General features: G+C 40.1%; 1 protein-coding gene across 1 annotated transcript in view; it reads right to left on the bottom strand.

Moving 5' to 3' along the window:
• MAOA (monoamine oxidase A) overlaps nucleotides 1-12,553 on the bottom strand; it is an 857,322-nt gene that overhangs the window by 591,048 nt on the left and 253,721 nt on the right. The gene's annotated exons all lie outside the window — the stretch shown is intronic.

Genomic DNA, 12,553 nt, shown 5'->3' with positions numbered 1-12,553 from the left:
ACTCAGATGCCACCAACCCTATCTGCCTGTCTTCTGTGCTGTGCTGCATTTTCGGCCTGATTTCATCCTGTGTGTGGCTCATCTGTGGAGGCATGTCTTCCCTGGAGCGTTCCCTGGAGGTGAGTCTACATGCCCAGAAAGGGAGGAAGCAGAGGAGCGTGGCCGCTCTGCTTCTCTTCGCAACCGTGCACATCATTTAGCCAATGAATACAACCACAACACCTAGAAAAACCCACAAGTGTAACAATGGGGAAACAATGCAGGCCAGTGCCAGACATAGAGAATGACGATGGCAAATCTGATGACTTGAACATGACCAACCAACTAGTCAGTCTCTCAGATAAGGAGTGTAGAGTCGCAATATGGAAGATGTTCAAAGAACTGAAAGAAAGTATAGAAGAGAACACTAATAATAATCAAGAGAATATGAATATAGAAATCAGAAACTTCAAACTGAAATTTCAGGTCAAATAACAGGTCTGAAAAACTCAGTAGATGAATTGAATAAAAACATGATTAAGTTTTCCCACGGGTTAACAGCAGCTGAGGATAGAATTAGTACAGTGGAAGATGAGATGAATAATAATTCCATACAGCAGAAGAAATTGGAAAAAAGCCTTAAAGCAAATGAGCAAACAATGGAAAAATTACTCAAAGAATGGGAACAGATGAAAACAGAAGTCTATAATAAGCTCAACAGAAACAACTTAAGAATCATTGAAGTCCCAGAGACCCAGGAAGAAAATCTCCAGGAAGAATCAAGGGTCAAGAACATCATTAAAGAGAGACTAACAGAGCTAAAGAATACATGCGATCAAATCCTGCATGCCCAAAGAGTACCAACTAAAAGAGACCCCAGAAAAAACACCTTAAGACACATCCTAGTCACAATGACGAATCCCACAGATAGAGACAGAATTTGAAAGCAGCAAGATTGAAAAGAGAAATAACATTCAAGGGAACATCCTTGAGATTTACAGCAGACCTGCCACCGAAACACTCAAGGCCAGAAGGCAGTGGTGGTACATAACGACAAAACTCAATGAAATAAATGCTTCGCCTAGAATACTGCACCCAGCAAAACTCACTTTCAGGTTTGAAGGAACAATACATGGTTTCACAGACAAACAACAGCTCAGAAACTTTACAGACTCAAAACCATTCTTAAAAGAAAAACTGAACGGCCTATTTTAAGACAAGACTGACCAACAGACACAGCAAACTACGATATAAAGATGGCACTAACTCCCAGGACAATTCTTTCTCTCAATGTCAAGGGACTAAATGCACCATTTAAGAGACACAGAGTGGCTAAATGGATCAAAAAACTCAATCCAACCCTCTGTTGCCTACAGGATACGCACCTGAATAGTCAGAGCAAACATAAAGACTCAAAATAAAAGTCTGGAGGAAAATTATCCAAGCAAACAAAACCCATAAAAAAGCTGGAATGGCAATAATAATACCAGATGATGCAAACTTTATATTCAGTAAAGTTGTAAGGGCCAAATATGGACGTATTGTATTAATCAAGGGATACGTACAGCAGGAAGAAATCACTCTCCTAAACATATATGCACCGAATGAGGGGCCAGCAATATATTTAACAAAATTGTTGACAAATCTGAAAAATAATATCAATAACAACACAATAATTGTGGGAGACCTCAACATGGAATTGTCAACACTTGACAGGTCAACCAGACTGAAACCCAACAAGAATATACTAGACCTGAGGAGAGAAATGGAAGAAAGAGGTCTAGGTGATATATACAGGAGACTCCACCCCCAGAAGACTTGGGTACACATACTTCTCTAATTTACCTGGGTCATTATCCAGGATAGGTGACATGCTAGCACATAAAACATACCTCCATAATATCAAGAGGATAGAAATTTTGCAGGCTACCTGTGCTGACCACAAGGCCCTGAAATTATATGTGAACTAAAAGGGACACAGAAGAAAAATTTTAATACCTGGAAGTTGAACAGTCTAATACTGAATAACCAGTGGGTCCGAGATGAAATCAAAGAGGAAATCAAAACCTTCCTGAAAACAAATGACAATGGAGACACAAACTATCAGATCCTATGGGACACAGCAAAGGCGGTATTGAGAGGAAAATGTATAGCTTTGCAAGCACACATCAGGAAAGATGAAGGGACATACCTGAATAGCTCAATGATGCAGCTCATAGAATTAGAAAGTGCCAGGCCCAGATGGATTTACTAATGAATTCATTCAAACCTTTCAAGAGGAGCTACTACCAATCCTAGCCAGGCTCTTCCATAAAATTGAGCGCCCAGGATACAAGAGCCATCCAATGAGTGGGAGAAACCCAATACCCATCAGATAATGGGCTAATCTCCAAAATATACAAGGCACTGACAGAACATTACAAGAAAAAAAATCTAATCCCATCAAAAATGGGGAGAAGAAATGGACAGACACTTTGACAAATAAGAAATACAAATGGGGGCCGGGCAGTGGTGCTAGAGGTAAGGTGCCTGCTTTGCTTGCGCTGGCCTTGGACGGACCGAGGTTCGATCCCCTGGCATCCCATATGGTCCCCCAAGCCAGGAGCGATTTCTGAGCGCATAGCCAGGAGTAACCACTGAGCGTCACTGGGTGTGATTCAAAAACAAAAAAACAAAACAAAACAAAACAAAAAAAGAAATACAAATGGCCAAAAAACACATGAGAAAATGCTCCACATCAATAATCATCAGGGAGATGCAAATCAAAACAACTATGAGGTACCACCTCACACCACAGAGAATGGCACACATCATAAAGAATGAGTATAAACAGTGTTGGCGGGGATGTGGAGAGAAAGGAACTCTTATCCACTGCTGGTGGGAATGCCATCTAGTTCAACCTTTATGGAAAGCGATATGGAGATTCCTCCAAAAACTGGAAATCGAGCTCCCATACGATCCAACTATACCACTCCTAGGAATATACCCTAGGAACACAAAAATACAATACAAAAACCCCTTCCTTACACCTATATTCATTGCAGCACAATTTACCATAGCAAAACTCTGGAAACAACCAAGATGCCCTTCAACAGATGAATGGCTAAAGAAACTGTGGTACATATACACAATGGAATATTATGCAGCTGTCAGGAGAGATAAAGTCATGAAATTCTCCTATACATGGATGTACATGGAATCTATTATGTTGAGTGAAATAAGTCAGAGAGAGAGAGAAAAAGACGCAGCATGTTCTCACTCATCTATGGGTTTTAAGAAAAATAAAAGACATTTTTGCAATAATAATTTTCAGACACAAAAGAGAAAAGAGCTGGAAGTTCCAGCTCACCTCATGAAGCTCACCGCAAACAGGGAAGAGTTTAATTAGAGAAAAAACTACGTTTTGAACTATCCTAATAATGAGAATGTACGAGGAAAATAGAAAGCCTGTTTAGAGTACAGGCAGGGGTTGTGTGGGGAGGAGGGAGATTCGGGACATTGGTGATGGGAATGTTGCACTGGTGATGTGTGGTGTTCTTTACAGGACTGAAACCCAAACACAATCATGTATGTAATAAAGTTGGTTAAATAAAAATAAATTAAAAAAGAAAAAATAATAAAGATATGAAAAAGATGAGGGAATAACTTATACGGAGAAAACTACAAAAGCCTGCTTCAAGAAATAAGAGAGGACACAATGAAATGGAGACACATAACCTGCTCATTAATTGGCAGCATTAACATTTAACATCTGAAAAAATCTATGTCTTCTGTCCATGGGATTATTATGTTTCTGATCCTACCCTGATTGGTGATCATGCCCTACCCTAGGGTGTGACCTGGCATTCTGCTCCCACCATAGGGTGGTACCCGATTCTGCTCCCACCTTAGGGTGGTACTTGGTTATGATGTATAAAAGTAAGGGTCTGTGGAAGGCTAGTGCTTTTTTCCAGGGGTTGATTCTGAGGCTTTTGGCTTCAGTCTTATGCACGTAATAAAGCTTTTACCTTCAGAAGCCTGACTGCCTGTTAGCATTATACCCACAGCATTCACTTCAGAACCGCCGGCTGAACAGGGTAGCAGACGTGTGGTTCGAGCTGGAGGAGAAATACCTCAACGTCCATCCCTCCATCAGTTAACGCCATCAAGGGTTGTTCTGCAACAGTCTTCCTATTGTTTTTAATTCAAAATGTATGGGCAACTGTACACATATAGAATCTAATCTTGCCTGAAGTAGAAATAGCTGCTAATACTTGCCATATTTAACTCAAGAAACATAGAGTTAAGGGATATCCTTAACTATTTCAAAGGTACAAGTAAATAATGCTCAAAGTAGTTATACATAAAATATTTTTTAACTATCAGGAGTACAATTGGAAGGGCACTGGCTTGCTTACAGCAGTTCCAGCTTTGATACCTAATATTTTTTTTATTCCCACTGAAGCACCATCAGGAGCGATTCCTGAGTGAAGAGTCAAGATTAAACCATGAGCATTGTTGGGTGTGGCCCCAAAAGAAAATAAAATATGTGAAATACATTACTGGTTCCTAAACCTGTAATTAATCCCAAGGCTTCACACGTATATCTATATACAACCTCACCCTATCTTGTGAAACTGACTCCCTTTCCCTTTCAACTAAATTTTTTGTGAACTTAGATTTTAATAAGAATAAAACATAGTACATAGACTTCCTCAATGTTCTTTGTTCTATATAGGTGATCTATGCATACCTTTTATTAATAATTTTATTTTATTTTATTATTTAATTATTTATATCAGAGATAGTACATGTGTTAAAGTGCATCCTTTGCATAGGGCTGATGCTAGTTTTGATCTCTGACACCTGTTGGTCCTCCAGAATTTGCACAGCACATCTCTGAAATTAACAAGTACCACTGATTATGGTACTTGAGGTCCTACAGGACTGGTCTGAGTGACCCCTTGCTCTGCAGGATTCAAGAAGATCTGCTATTTGGTGTTTTTTCCCCCTCAAGACTTGTTTGTTGAAGTTGCAAATGCTACTGTGTAAATACTTGTGAATATATGTACAAAGGAGCAATACAGAGGCAGTCATGTGGAAAATAAAACTGGATAATAAAAGATGGTGAAGTGCTTTCTTAAAGAAAATTTACGGGGCCGGGCGGTGGCGCTAGAGGCAAGGTAAGCCTTACCTGCGCTAGCCTAGGAGACGGACCGCGGTTCGATCCCCCGGCGTCCCATATGGTCCCCCAAGCCAGGAGCGACTTCTGAGCGCATAGCCAGGAGTAACCCCTGAGCGTCACCAGGTGTGGCCCAAAAACCAAAAAAAAAAAAAAAAAAAAAAAGAAAATTTACAATCTCTTCTGCTGTATGGAGTTGTATGCATATCATCTTTCAACTCACTGATTCTGTCCTCAGCTGCTGTTTGTCTGGTGGAGAGTCTTTCCATTGAAATTCACCACAAGAGTGGTGAGTGCGGTTAGCAGTTAGGAAAATAACTACACTGAAAACTAGCATGACAATGTCAATGAGTGAGAGAAGTTGAATGTCTGTCTCAAATATAGGCAGGGATGAGGGGGGCATTGGTGGTGGGAATGTTGTACTGGTGAAGGGGGGGTGTTCTGCTTATGTCCAAAACCCAATTACAATCATGCTTGTAATCATGGTGCTTAAATAAAGATTAAAATATAGAAAAAAGAGAAAATTTACAACTTAATATACAAGGCTATATTTTGGAATAACATCGTTGGAAATGAAAAAAAAAACTTAGTCCAGAACTTTCTGCTTTTACTTATCATACATAACTCAAGAAACATATTTGAATTAAATATTTATTTGGCTAAATATTTCTCTGAAGTGTAGTCAACTACATTACCACCAAATTCAAAGCAAAAAACTCAAACAACTCAAAATTTCTGCTAATCAAATATTTTTCCATAACCCAATATCTCAGTATATATGCTCCTGGCAATTTACAATTTTATTTAATCTTATTTACATAATACAAGGGACTTTGGTCTTATTTTATACCATATTTATATCTCATTTTCACATTTTCTTCAATCTATTCCTTTCTTTTATTGCAAGTGCTTTGGGAAGCTTTGGGAAGTGATTAGAAGAAAACAGGTGCTGTAGTTGAACTTTGCTGAAAAAAAAATACATAAAAAATGAACCAGCGGACTTGCTGAAGCTCCCCCCAGCTAGGGAGACACTGTCCAAAGACGCAGCCCGCGCGAGCAGTTTGGCTCTGCCCCAGGGGACTTCCTTCCGTGCTGCTCAGGTAGGGAGACCCCGCCCAAACACGCTGCCTGCGCGTGTAGCCTGGCCCCGCCCCCGGCGACTTGCTGAAGCTCCCCCCAGCTAGGGAGACACCATCCAAAGAAGCAGCCCGCGCGAGCAGTTTGGCTCTGCCCCAGGGGACTTCCTTCCGTGCTGCTCAGGTAGGGAGACCCCGCCCAAACACGCTGCCTGCGCGTGTAGCCTGGCCCCGCCCCCGGCGACTTGCTGAAGCTCCCCCCAGCTAGGGAGACACCGTCCAAAGAAGCAGCCCGTGCGAGCAGTTTGGCTCTGCCCCAGGGGACTTCCTTCCGTGCTGCTCAGGTAGGGAGACCCCGCCCAAACACGCTGCCTGTGCGAGTAGCCTGGCCCCGCCCCCGGCGACTTGCTGAAGCTCCCCCCAGCTAGGGAGACACCGTCCAAAGACGCAGCCTGCGCGAACCGCGCAAACACGATAGCGTTCGTGCGAATATAGCTTAACACAACTTATAGGTATAGCCAGTTCAGGCCTAACACCAAAATTTCTTAAATAATCAAGAACCCATAAAATTGGGGGAAAAAAAGGTGGGCATTCAGAGACCTCTGTGCCCCACAGTCTGCGTGCTTCTCCCTAAAGTGAGTGCAGTGCCCAGAGGCCACTCCACCTGGGGCATAGGGATCCCCGCATCCACGACCCCCCCACACCAGTGCCCAGAAAGAGTGCATTCCCCTGGGACCATTCCACGTGGGTGTATACCAAAGCATACCAATAGACGCAAAGAAATATGGGTAAATCAAAGAGAACCCTAACATCTGAAAATACAGAGACAGACCCTATCAAGTTTCCAAGTCCGCCAAAACGCACAGATCCATGGGAAGGTGACCTAAAAGCAGCAATGAGGAAGGAAATGCAAGAATTAATAAAACAAATGAAAGAAACCTTAGCTACCGAGTATAAGAAATCTATGGATGAACGAATCAGCCAAATTGAAAAAGAAATGTTAAAGAACATGAGAGAGTCCATACAAAAAGAAATGAAGGAATTAAAAGACAAAGTAACAAGCCTTACAAGCAGAAACACAGAGTTGGAGAAACACATTGAAGAACTCGAAGGAAAACTGCAAACAAAAAATGATCAAGAAACCAACAAAGAAATAAAAGGCAAAGCACTGGAAGGAAAAGTCCAGTATATAATGAACAAGGACAAAAGAAACAATCTAAGAATTGTGGGTATACCAGAAGTGGAGGAAATAGGGAAAGGGGAAGAACAGGTAGTCAGAGAGATAATAGCAGAGAACTTCCCCTCCCTCTGGAAAGAAACCTCAATGCCAATCCAGGAAGTGAAAAGAGTCCCTAATAAAATAGACCCTAATAAAACAACTCCAAGACATATAGTAATCCAAATGGCAAAAAATAAAGAGAAAGAGGAACTCCTTAAAGCAATAAGAGAGAAAAAAATCTCAAGTACAAAGGTAGGGACATAAGAATCAAACTAGATCTCCCATTCGAAATAATTCAAGCAAGACGACAGTGGAATGACATATTTAAACGACTGAAAGAAAGAAACTTCCAACCTAGGGTCCAATACCCAGCAAAATTATCATTCATATGGGAGGATAGACTAAAAACATTCTCAAACAAGAACGAGCTTGAACTATTTGTGCAAACTAAACCAATCCTAAATGACCTGCTCAGAGATGAATTACACAATCCAAACCACCGATTGTAACAAAAACCACCCTACACAACACAACTGCACAACAGTCATCTCTCTCAATAATCTCCCTAAATGTTAATGGACTAAACTCCCCAATTAAAAGACACATAGTAGAGAACTGGATTAGGAAAAATAAACCAGACTTCTGCTGTCTGCAAGAAACACACCTACAACTACAGGATAAGCACAGGCTTAGAATAAAAGGATGGAAAGTAATTATTCAGGCCAATGGAAAACAAAAAAGAGCAGGGACAGCCATTCTTATATCAGACCAAATTGCATTCAACATCAAGAAAGTGATCAGAGACAAAGAGGGCCACTACTTACTGATCAGGGGAACATTAGATCAAGAAACACTAACCCTGGTCAATATCTATGCACCTAATGTAGAGTCAGCAACATATGTGAGGCAACTGCTCGTAAACCTGGAGAAACACATAAAGGGAAATGTGATAGTAGTAGGGGACCTCAATACTCCACTATCACCACTGGACAGATCCACCAAACAGAAAAATAGCAAAGAAATAAGAGCTCTAAATGAAAAATAGGAAGATTTGGGGCTAATAGACTTATATAGAGCCCTCCATCCCCAGAAAGCAGAATACACATTCTTCTCAAGCCCACATGGAACCTTCTCCAGAATAGACCATGTCTTAGGATACAAAGCCAACCTATATAAGAACACAAAGGTAAGGATCATTAGAAGTACCCTTTCAGATCACTATGCAACAGAACTCAAAATTGACGTCAAGAAGAAGCAATGGAGAAAAACTAATACCTGGAGATTAAACAACATGCTGCTCAACAACAGCTGGATCAAAGAACAACTCAAGGAAGAAATAAAAAGATTCCTTGAGACAAATGACAACGAAGAGACAACATGTCAAAATCTGTGGGACACAGCAAAAGCAGTAATTAGGGGGAAACTTATAGCAATACAGGCCTATGTCAAGAAGCAGGAAAATAACAAAACCAACAGCTTAAAAGATCACCTCAAAGAATTGGAACAACAGCAACAGAGAAATCCAACCACAACCAGACGGCAAGAAATAATAAAAACCAGAGCAGAAATAAACAACATCGAAACCAAGAAAACAATACAAAAAAATCAATGAGACCAGAAGTTGGTTTTTTGAAAAAATAAACAAGATAGACAAACCGCTGGCAAAACTCACCAAAAAAAAGAGGGAAAACACCCAAATCAATAGGATCACTAATGAAAAGGGAGAGATTACAACAGAACCCCAAGAAATACAACATATCATGAGATCATATTATGAACAACTATACTCCACCAGGCTAGAGAACCCGGAAGAAATCGACAGATTCTTGGAAAAAAACCCTCTTCCAAGACTGGAAATGGAAGATCTAGAAAGCCTAAACAGACCAATCACCTCAGAGGAAATTGAAGATGTAATTAAAAAACTCCCTAAGAACAAAAGCCCAGGTCCAGATGGATTTACAGGTGAATTCTATCAAGCTTTCCAAGAAGACTTACTACCACTTCTCCATAGGCTCTTCCAAACCATAGAAAAAACAGGAATCCTCCCTAATTCCTTCTATGAGGCAAATATCACACTCGTTCCCAAAGATGGCAAAGACATCACCAAGAAAGAAAACTACAGACCAATCTCACTAATGAACATAGATGCAAAGATACTCAACAAAATCTTAGCAAACCGAATCCAGCACTTTATAAAAAAGATAATACATCATGACCAGGTGGGATTTATACCAGGAATGCAAGGTTGGTTCAACATACGCAAATCAATCAACATTATACATCACATCAACAACAAGAAAGATAAAAACCACATGATCTTATCAATCGATGCAGAGAAGGCATTTGACAAAATCCAACACCCTTTCATGTTAAAGACACTCAGTAAAATAGGCTTAGAAGGAACTTTCCTCAAGATAGTTACAGCTATCTATGAAAAGCCAACAGCCAACATTATACTTAATGGTGAGAAACTAGAAGCATTCCCACTAAGGTCAGGAACTAGGCAAGGCTGTCCACTCTCTCCACTCCTATTCAATATAACCTTAGAAGTCCTAGCAATAGCAATCCGACAAGAGAAGGGAATCAAAGGAATCCAAATTGGGAAAGAGGAACACAAACTATCTCTATTTGCAGACGATATGATGATTTACATTGAAAACCCTAAACAGTCCACAGTAAAACTCCTAGAAACAATTAACCAATACAGCAAAGTGGCTGGATACAAAGTCAACACACAAAAGACAGTAGCGTTTCTATATACAAATCACGAAGTCGAAGAGAGAGATTAAAAATACAATTCCATTTAAAATAGTATCAAAAAATATCAGGTACTTAGGAATCAACCTTACAAGGGAAGTGAAAGACCTTTACCAGGGAAACTTCAAAACACTTCAGAAAGAAATTGAAGAAGATCTAAAGAAATGGAAGAACATCCCATGCTCATGGATAGGTAGAATTAACATAGTCAAAATGACTATCCTACCCAAACTTCTATATAGATTTAATGCAATCCCTATCCAAATCCAGACACCATTCTTTAAAGAAATAGAACAATCAATCACAAAATTCATCTGGAACCACAAAAGACCCAGGATAGCCAAACAAATACTGAAAAACAAGAAGCTAGGTGGCATCTCCTTACCTAACTTGAAACTATACTATAAAGCCATAGTAATCAAAACAGCATGGTACTGGAACAGAGACAGGACCTCAGACCAGTGGGTCAGAACAGAATTCCCTGACATAAACCCCCAGATATACAGCCAACTAATATTCGATAAAAGAGGCAAGAACCTGAAATGGAACAAAGAAAGTCTATTCAACAAATGGTGTTGGTACAACTGGAAAACCACATGTACAAAAGTGAAGATCAACCCATACCTTACCCCTTATACAAAAGTCAACTCAAAATGGATCAAAGACCTTGAAATCAGACCTGAATCTATAAAGTTTATTGAGAATAAAATAGGCAGAACACTCGAAGACCTATATATCAAAAAGGTCTTCGAGAATGGAGCACCATTGGCAAGAACTTTAGCAACAAACATAAACAAATGGGACTACATCAAACTAAAAAGCTTCTGCATGGCGAAAGAAACCCTACTTAATGCAAGAAGACAGTTAACAGAATGGGAAAAAATCTTTTCACTCGACATATCAGATAAAGGGCTGATATCTAGAACATACAAAGCACTCAGAAAGCTGAGCCCCCCAAAACCAAATAAAGCCATAAAAAATGGGGAGATGAAATGAATAGACACTTCTCTGAGGAAGACAAAAGGATGGCCAACAAACACATGAAAACATGTTCACCTTCACTCATCATCAGAGAGATCCAAATCAAGACAACAATGAGATACCACCTGACACCAGTGAGGATGGCTCACATTAAAAATAATGGGAACAATCTCTGTTGGCGGGGATGCGGTATGAAAGGAACTCTCATACACTGCTGGTCGGAATGCCTTCTTGTCCAACACCTATGGAGAACAGTCTGGAGAGTACTCAAAGAACTCAGAATTGAGCTGCCATTTGACCCAGCAATTGCTCTCCTAGGTATATACCCCCAAGTGGGAAGGACATTCATTCCAAAATATATGTGCACCCCACTATTTATCGCAGCACTCAGTGTAATAGCCAAGTCTTGGAACCAACCTCGATGTCCAACAACAGATGAATGGATCATTAAGATGTGGTATATATACACAATGGAATATTACATGGCAGTCAGAAATGATACAATCACAGACTTTGCAGCAACATGGATGGACCTAGATCATATTATATTAAACAAAGTAAGTCAGAAGACAAAAGAGAAACACAGAATGGTAGCACTATTCTGAAGCACCCAGAACACACATCTTATACACAACTGATACTCAACAATCAAATAACACGGTTTAACAGGGTAGAAACTCTAAACACTGCAATAGTCAACATATACTCAGGAGCAGTCCCAAAGTACTTGAGAAAGGAACAACGCAAACTCTTGACTACACATTATTCCACAAAGAAAGCAGCAACACCAAAAACTGCACCGTAGAGAGAACAGGTATGTAATCAACCTTCCACGACAAAGGCCCACAACAATCACTTAGAGATAGTATTCAGGAACACAGGTAAAGAACACCACGGAAAATCACTGTCTGCAATGGAATCATCCCATAACACTACATTTTATTGTCTTTATCTTATAATATTTAAAATAACCTCTCAGCTTTTATATCCACAGGCATCCTTGAATACAAATGGCGGATAAACTAAGATGGCAGTGCGGGATACCACATGAGATACCATACCTAGCTTGCAATATGAGATGGCCCCGAGAAAACTCTTTAACATACATTTTATCTCTAGGTTACACCTTCTTTTAGGAACTGAAGCACGTGACCAGCCAGACCACCAAAGCAGTAACCGAGACGTACAGACTTAAACTACACGCTCTATTCTGTGAACAAATTCAGGCAAACTAGCATTCCCCTGCTATTCTCTCCTCTCTTCTTACTACTTTCTTTTTTATTTTCTATCTTCTTTTTTTTTCTTCTCTTCTTTTTTTTTTCTTTTTCTCTCTCTTTTCTACTCTTCTCTTTACTTTTTTCCTTTTATCTTCTCCCTTTC

The sequence above is a fragment of the Suncus etruscus genome, chromosome X (assembly GCF_024139225.1).
Source record: "Suncus etruscus isolate mSunEtr1 chromosome X, mSunEtr1.pri.cur, whole genome shotgun sequence".
Classification (NCBI taxonomy): Eukaryota; Metazoa; Chordata; class Mammalia; order Eulipotyphla; family Soricidae; genus Suncus; species Suncus etruscus.
The sequence above is the reverse complement of the archived record's forward strand: the minus strand, read 5'-3'. Positions and strand labels throughout refer to the sequence as shown.